This window comes from Amblyraja radiata, chromosome 3 (genome assembly GCF_010909765.2).
Source record: "Amblyraja radiata isolate CabotCenter1 chromosome 3, sAmbRad1.1.pri, whole genome shotgun sequence".
NCBI lineage: Eukaryota > Metazoa > Chordata > Chondrichthyes > Rajiformes > Rajidae > Amblyraja > Amblyraja radiata.
Genome location: NC_045958.1, coordinates 39,419,902 through 39,428,197, shown reverse-complemented (window position 1 = coordinate 39,428,197; position 8,296 = coordinate 39,419,902). Strand labels below are relative to the sequence as shown.

At 46.3% G+C, this 8,296-nt stretch overlaps 1 protein-coding gene across 1 annotated transcript in view; it reads left to right on the top strand.

The window, feature by feature from the left end:
* Positions 1–8,296, top strand: part of kif27 (kinesin family member 27) — an 81,264-nt gene that overhangs the window by 846 nt on the left and 72,122 nt on the right.

Below are 8,296 nucleotides of genomic sequence, written 5' to 3'. Positions count from 1 at the left end.
GAGGAGAAATGACGGTAGATAGAAGCGGGAGCTGAAGTGACAACAACAGACAGAGTGCTTAGCGAACATTGGCCGTTTGCTCACTGCATTTCATCAACTAAGGCAATATTTGTGTTTTTTCTTGATTCCTTTGGCATCTAAAAAGTTTCAGAAGTGATAAATCTGGCCTTAAAATTTTTTTAAATCGCCCATGGTTCTCATGTTGGTTTTTACATACAAAATGAAAACGCATCTGAAGAAAAATTTAAAGCCAGATTGATCACTTCTGAGACTTTTTAGATACCAGAATCAAGAAAAAACATAAATAATGCCTTACTGTTGATGAAATGCAGTGAGCAAACGCAATAATTCCCAATATTTTCAATTCCGATATCTGCACGACCAATGTTTACCAAGCACTTTAGCTGATGTTGTCCCTTTAGCTCTCGCTTCTCTTTACCTTCATTTCCTTTACCTTCGATCCCTGCTGATCGCCAGCCCCTCACACTCACCCCCTACGACGTGTACGTGGCACTGAGTAGGACTAATGCACGTAAGGCTGCTGGCCCTGACGGCATCCCCGGGCGCGTCCTCAGGGCCTGTGCTGCGCAGCTGACAGACGTCTGGACTGACATCTTCAACCTGTCACTTGCCCAAGCAGTTGTCCCCGCGTGCCTTAAAACCACCTCCATCGTGCCGGTGCCAGGACACTCCGCTGCGGCGGGCCTCAACGACTTCCGCCCAGTTACACTTCCTCCCATCATCACCAAGTGCTTCGAGAGGCTGGTCCTGGCACACCTTAAAGGCTGCCTACCCCCCACATTGGATCCCTATCAGTTTGCCTACCGCAAGAACAGGAGTATGGAGGATGCCATCTCAACGGCACTTCACTCCGCCCTCTCCTACCTCGACAACAGAGACACTTACGTAAGAATGCTGTTCATCGATTACAGCTCAGCATTCAACACCATTATACCCTCTAAACTGATCACCAAACTCGGTAACCTGGGCATCGACCCCTCCCTCTGCAACTGGATACTGGACTTTCTAACCAACAGACCCCAGTCTGTTAGGTTAGACAAGCACACCTCTTCAACCCTCACCCTGAACACCAGCGTTCCACAGGGCTGTGTGCTGAGCCCCCTCCTCTACTCCCACTTCACCTACGACTGCACACCTGTACATGGTACTAACACCATCATCAAGTATGCAGATGATACAACGGTGATTGGCCTCATCAGCAACAACGATGAGTCGGCCTATAGGGAGGAGGTCCAGCTCCTAGCAGCATGGTGCGCTGACAACAACCTGGCCCTTAACTCCAAGAAGACCAAGGAGCTCATTGTAGACTTCAGGAAGACTAGGGGTGGCACGCACACCCCCTTCCACATCAACGGGACGGAGGTGAAACGTGTTTCCAGCTTCAGGTTCCTGGGGGTCAACATCTCCGATGACCTCTCTTGGACCCACAATACCTCAACTCTGGTCAAGAAGGCTCACCAGCGTCTCTTCTTCCTGAGGAGACTGAAGAAGGTCCATCTGTCTCCTCAGATTCTGGTGAACTTCTACCGCTGCACCATCGAGAGCATCCTTACCAACTGTATCACAGTATGGTATGGCAACTGCTCTGCCTCCGACCGGAAAGCACTGCTGAGGGTGGTGAAAATTGCCCAACGCATCACCGGTTCCTCGCTCCCCTCCATTGAGTCTGTCCAAAGCAAGCGTTGTCTGCGAAGGGCGCTCAGTATCGCCAAGGACTGCTCTCACCCCAACCATGGACTGTTTACCCTCCTACCATCCGGGAGGCGCTACAGGCCTCTCCGTTGCCGGACCAGCAGGTCCAGGAACAGCTTCTTCCCTGCGGCTGTCACGCCACTCAACAATGTACCTCGGTGACTGCCAATCACCCCCCCCCCCCCCGGACACTCCTCCCACAGGAAAAACACTATGACTGTACGCATGTAAATAGATTTATTTATTGAAATCATATTCTATGTCGCTCTTCCAGGGAGATGCTAACTGCATTTTGTTGTCTCTGTACTGTACACTGACAATGACAATTAAAGTTGAATCTGAATCTGATTTCGCTTCACTTTTGGAATTCTAAAGTTGGGTACATGTCTCTCACACTTACCTCGACTTCCACAATTTTTTTCAGTGCAAAAATTTAACATTTTGGGTGTTTTTAACAGGTAGGAAAGTACACGTTTCTTGCATTAATAACATATACCGGAAGTTAAGGATGTCCTCCAGATGGATTGAGCTGCTCCGTGCGTCAAGCCCTATGACCCAGTGACCTTACGTGCAACCCCCCTATAGATCATTGTTAGCTAGAAGAAGGTGACAACAATATATACAGAGATAGTATTTAATCAGGGGGACAGTCAAACTGGCCAGAGAACGGAAGGGGGTGAGATGGAGAGAGAGGGAAAGTAAGGGTTACTTGAAGTTAGAGAAACCAATATTCATATATTGACTTCTGGGGTGTAAGGTACCCAAGCGAAATATGAGGTGCAGTTCCTCCAATTTACGCTGGGCCTCACTCTAACATTGGAGGAGATCCAGGACAGAAAGGTTAGAATGGGAATGGGAGGGGGAGTTAAAGTGCTTAGCAACCGGGTGATCATGTAGTTTTAGGCAGATTGAGTAGAGGTGTTCAGCGAAACGATCGCCGAGCCTGTTCTTGGTCTCGCTGATATAGGAGTCCACATCCCGAACAGCGGATACATTAGATGAGGTTGGCGGAGGTGCAAGTGAACCTGCCTCACCTGAAAACACTGTCAGTGTCCTTGGACGGAGTCAAGGGAGGTCCCTATACCTCCTCCCTCTACGCTGTGGGACAGTGATTGAGGCTGAAGTGGAGCATTGGAGTCTTGCACACAAAGGGACACAAAGTGCTGGAGTAACTCAGCAGATCAGGCAGGACCTCTGGAGAACATGGATAGGTGACGTTTTGGGTTGAGACACTTCATACGTTCTTCCGGGTCACCAGTATCTGCAGTTTCTACTTTGGAGTCCTGTGGATTGTTGTGGCTTTAGAGTAGTGGAGCAGAAGACAACCACGCATTTACCTCAATCCCATTTATTCCCTCACACTCCAGATTCATAGTGGTGAAGTAACCTGACAACCCACACCAGTACACCCGGGGAAAGTTACACAGTCACAGGGAGAAAGTGCAAACGACACACAGCGCCGGAGGTCGGGGTTGAACCGCGCCAGTGGATTTGTGAGGCAGTTACAGTTCTGCCCTTTGGGGATATTTCACTGAACCAGCCTCAGTTACATTATTGATATGGTGCTGTACACCTATCTCAAGTAGCTTCTGGTTTGCAAGTCCATGGCAGAGTTTGCTATTCCATAATAGTGAACAGATCAATAATGTGCAGTCTATCCTTAATTCGTAGCTGTACTAACAAATATTCATTTAACCTTGCTCCCTGAACTTAGTATAAGTCCCCTCCCGTTTCCCAGGAAGCACCAAACAGACTACTAATTACCCGTGGGCTCAGGCGCAATACATTTAGCGAATGAAACATAGAAAATAGGTGCAGGAGGAGGCCATTCGGCCTTTCAAGCCAACATCGCCATTCATTGTGATCATGGCTGATCGTCCCCAATCAATAACCCGTGCCTGCCTTCTCCCCATATCCCTTGATTCCACTAGCCCCTAGAGCTCTATCTAACTCTCTCTTAAATCCATCCAGTGATTTCCACTGTGGCAGGGAATTCCACAAATTCACAACTCTCTGGGTGAAAAGGTTTTTTCTCACCTCAGTCTTAAATGGTATCCCCTTTATTCCAAGACTGTGGCCCCTGGTTCTGGACTCGCCCAACATTGGGAACATTTTTCCTGCATCTAGCTTGACCAGTCCTTTTATAATTTTATATGTTTCTATAAGATATTCCCCTCATCCTTCTAAACTCCAGTGAATACAAGCCTAGTCATTTCAATCTTTCCTCATATGACAGTCCCGCCATCCCAGGGATCAATCTCGTGAACCTACGCTGCACTGCCTCAATCACAAGGATGTCCTTCGTCAAATTAGGAGACCAAAACGGGACACAATACTCCAGATGTGGTCTCACCAGAGCCCTCTACAACTGCAGAAGAACCTCTTTACTCCTATACTGAAATCCTCTTGTTATGAAGGCCAACATTCCATTAGTTTTCTTCACTGCCTGCTGTACCTGCACGCTAACTTTCAGTGACTGGTGTACAAGGAAGCCCAGGTCTCGCTGCACCTCCTACTTGCCTAACCTAACCCCATTGAGATAATAATATGCCCCCTTATTTTTGCCGCCAAAGTGGATAACCTCACATTTATCTATATTATACTGCATCTGCCACGCATCTGCCCACTCACTCAACCTGGCCAGGTCACCCTGCAACCTCCTAACATCCTCTTCACAGTTCACACTGCCACCCAGCTTTGTGTCATCCGCAAACTTGCTAGTGTTGCTCCTAATTCCCTCTTCCAAATCATTAATATATATGGTAAGCAGTTGCGGCCCCAACACCGAGCCTTGCGGCACTCCACTCGCCACTGCCTGCCATTCTGAAAAGGATCCGTTCACTCCTACTCTTTGCTTCCTATCTCCCAACCAATTTTCTATCCATGTCAACACCCTACCCCCAATACCATGTGCTCTAATTTTGGTCACCAGTCTCCCGTGCGAGGCCTTATCAAAGGCTTTCTGAGAGTCTAGATACACTGGTACCCCTTCATCCATTTTATTTGTCACATCCTCAAAAAATTCCAGAATATTAGTCAAGCAAGATTTCCCTTTCATAAATCCATGTTGACTTGGTAAGTCATGGTAGCTGTTTCTGAGGAAGGCGGGCTAAGATATCCAGGGGACACCAGAAACTACAGGTACTGGAAGCTTAAGAAAAAAACAGTGCTGAAAGAACTCATCCCATCAGGCAGCATTTATGCAGGAGAATGGGCAAATTATGTTTGGGGTTCAGCAGTTTCAGTAAAAACATTTGGCAAAGTACTGGATAGGAAAGTTTTAGAGGGATGTAGGCCAAACTCACGGGCAAATGGGACAGGCTAGATAGGTTATCTTGGTCGACATGGACAAGTTTTGGCGAAGGGCTTTTTTCCATGCTGTATGACTGTCAGGTCAAAGATATCCAAGGCTTGGATATATGATAAGATGGATTGCAAGAGGTTTATTTTGATCATGATTATTGTGTAAGTATCGTAAGTATTTGGACCAGCTTCTTGGATTTGCTTTATCACTCTTTTAAAAATAGAATTAACTGTTTTAGCTGGATTTTACAAATTTACATTTTGAATTAAATTGAAAGATACAGCATGGAAACAGGCCTTTCGGACCACTGTGTCCACGCTGGCCATCAATCACCCACTCACACATTCTATGTTATCCCTGCACAATAGGAGCAATTTACAGAGGCCAATTAACCTGCAATTCTGCAAGTCTTTGGGATGTGGGAAGAGGAAACCCGCATAATCACAGGGAGATTGTGCCAACTCCAGACAGAATCCGGTCAGGATTGAACCTGGGTCTTTGTTGTGAGACAGCAGCTCTATAATTACTTAATAGCCTATATTGACAGAGATAAGAACACAGGAAAAAGGCGACAGTGGCGACATTTGGCCTTTCAAGCTTATTCCATCATTCATCAACATCATGTCAGGACTTACAGTGCCCTCCATAATGTTTGGGACAGACCCATCATTTATTTATTTGCCTCTGTACTCCACAATTTGAGATTTGTAATAGAAAAAATCACTTGTGGTTAAAGTGCACATTGCCAGATTTTAATAAAGGCCATTTTTATACATTTTGTTTTCACCATGTAGAAATTACAGCAGTGTTTATACATAGTCCCCCCCCCCCCCCCCCCCCATTTCAGGGCACCATAATGATGGGTCACAGCATTGTCATGTAAATGAAAGTAGTCATGTTTAGTATTTTGTTGCATATTCTTTGCATGCAATGACTGTTTGAAGTCTGCGATTCATGGACATCAGGGTTCCCATCGGGTGGCGCCATCAAGTGTGGCAGCATTGCCAGCAGCTGTCAGTCCTTTCACCCTTTTGTTATTTTTTGTGTGTCTAAAAGTATGTTTTAAAGGTTTCTTAGTCTTTTTTATGTGGGGGGGGGGGGTGGGGCGGGTGAAATAGGGGGAAACTGTTTCCCAGTCACTTACCTGGAACGAGATGCGTCTTTTCTCTGAGTGGCATCTTCGGCCCCCCCCCCTCGCGGCCTACCAACTGGATTGGCGCGGCCTTTCCTGCCAGAGACCGGCCAGAGCTTCAGCAGCGGGCACAGCACTGAATTCCATTGCGGAACGGGACGATGCCTTGCTGGGGATTGCCTGTGTTGTAGCTCCGGAGTGTTGGGCCTGCTGATTAACCCTGTGGAGCTGTGGTCTGCTGAGTTTCTAGCTGTGGCGGCGCTGACTTTAATATCGCGGAGGTCTGGGATCTTTTGCCGAGGATCGCCAGTGTTGAATCTCCGCCCAGCTCGGCCTGTGGACTCGGAAGTCACGAACTCTGGTAAGATGTGACCGATTCAGAAACTCCAAGCCGCTGAGTGTGTTCTTCCATTCCGACGCCAGAGCTCCGATCATCCCGGCGAGAGGGCAGGAACATTGGGCCGCCGTAGCGGCAACTGAGGAGAGCTCAAAGACCCCGACCACGGGTGAACAAAGAGGAAGATTACTGAACTTTATTGCCTTCCCTCACAGTAGGAAACGTTGATTCCACTGTGTGGGGATGTTCATGTTAAATTCTATTGTGTATTGTGTTTTTATTCGTATGGTAACTCAAATCTCACTGTACCAATTGGTGCATGTGATAATAAATGTAACTTGAACTTGAACATCACCAGTTGCTGGGTGTCTTCTCTGGTGATGCTCTGCCAGATCTGTATTGCAGCCATCTTTAGCTTATACTTGTTTTGGGGGCTAGGGTACCCAAACGAAATATGAGGTGCAGTTGGGTTCAGATCAGGTGATTGACTTGGTCACTCACGAATTGACCATTTTTTAGCTTTGATAAACTTCTTTGTTGCTTTAGCAGTATGTTTGGGATCATTGTCTTGCTGTAGAATGAACTGCCGGCCAATGAGTTTTGAGGCATTTGTTTCATTGAACTTGAGCAGATAGGATGTGTCTATACAATTCATTATGCTACTACCATCAGCAGTTGTATCATCAATGAAGATGTGAGCCAGTACCTTCAGCAGCCATACATGCCCAGGCCATAACACCCCCACCACTGTGTTTCACAGATGAGGTGGTATGCTTTGGATCTTGGGCAGTTCTCCATACATGGTCTCCTCCATACTTTGCTCTTGCCATCACTCTGAAATAAGTTAATCTTCGTCTCATCTGTCCACAAGACCTTTTTCCAGAACTGTGGTTGCTCTTTTAAGTACTTCTTGGCAAACTGGAACCTGGCCATCCTGTTTTTGCAGCTAACCAGTGGTTTGCATCTTGCAGTGTAGCCTCTGTATTTCTGTTCATTAAATCTTCTGCGGACAGTGGTCATTGACAAGTCCACACCTGACCCTGGAAGAGTGTTTCTGATCTGTCGGACGGTGTTTCGGGATTTTTCTTTATTATAGAGATAATTCTGTAGAGGTCTTCCTTGGCCTGCCAGTCCCTTTGCGATTAGTAAGCTCACCAGTGCTCTCCTTCTTCTTAATGATGCTCCAAACAGTTGATTTTGGTAAGCCTAAGGTTTGGCTGGTGTGTCTAACAGTTTTATTCATGTTTCTCAGTCTCATAATGGCTTATTTGACATTCATTGGCACAACTTTGGTCCTCATGTTGATAAACAGCAATAAAAGTTTCCAAAGGTGATGGAAAGACTGGAGGAAAGACTAGGTGCTGAGAGCTCTCTTACACCTGCATTAAGAAGGCATTTAAATGCACCTGAGCAATTACAAACACCTGTGAAGCCATGTGTCCAAATATTATGGTGCCCTGAAATGGGGGGACTATGTATAAACACAGCTGCAATTTCTACATGGTGAAACCAAAATGTATAAAAATTGTCTTTAATAAAATCTGACAATGTGCACTTTAACCACGTGTAATTTTTAAAATTCTTCTTCTTTTGTATCCATCTTCCATGTTTCAAATGTTGACATCGCTGTCATCGTCCGTCCTGAAAAGGACGCAAACTTCCGGCGACAATCAGTGGCAGCCATCACTTGTTGCAATAGTTGATGGTGGTAGCAGAATTAGCTCAGGATACTTCCAGTTTCCAGCCCCGCGACGTGGACGCTTCTGCTATGGGGCCATTTTTTTAAATACAAATCTCAAATTGTAGAGTA